This window comes from Penaeus monodon, chromosome 15 (genome assembly GCF_015228065.2).
Source record: "Penaeus monodon isolate SGIC_2016 chromosome 15, NSTDA_Pmon_1, whole genome shotgun sequence".
NCBI classification, from domain to species: domain Eukaryota; kingdom Metazoa; phylum Arthropoda; class Malacostraca; order Decapoda; family Penaeidae; genus Penaeus; species Penaeus monodon.
Genome location: NC_051400.1, coordinates 6,719,325 through 6,719,675, shown reverse-complemented (window position 1 = coordinate 6,719,675; position 351 = coordinate 6,719,325). Strand labels below are relative to the sequence as shown.

Genomic DNA, 351 nt, shown 5'->3' with positions numbered 1-351 from the left:
TGAGTGAGTTAGGAGGAAAGGAAAAATGGGTTAGGGATAGAAAGAGAGACAGGAAATAGAAGAAAGAACATAAAAAAGAAGAAAAAAAAGCTACATAAAAGCTGAAAAATAAAGAAAAAATGGTACAGTGCTACAACTTTCCTTCCACATAAAAAGACAAAAGTAATTAAGATGTGAACAAAGAGGTCTGTACATTACGTCATCAAAACTTAGTAACCTGAGACTTTATAGCGTTCTCTGATGAAGATTTTCATATAAAAGATTTTCCAGACGAGGAACAACTTCTTAATACCGGGTTTGATGTCCGCTATAAACTATGAAACACAGGCAAGTCTACTAACGGGTGTAAAA

At 33.9% G+C, this 351-nt stretch overlaps 1 protein-coding gene across 1 annotated transcript in view; it reads left to right on the top strand.

Moving 5' to 3' along the window:
* The window catches only part of LOC119581716, a gene marked incomplete in the record, with an annotated part of 132,029 nt that overhangs the window by 73,915 nt on the left and 57,763 nt on the right, over positions 1–351 (top strand).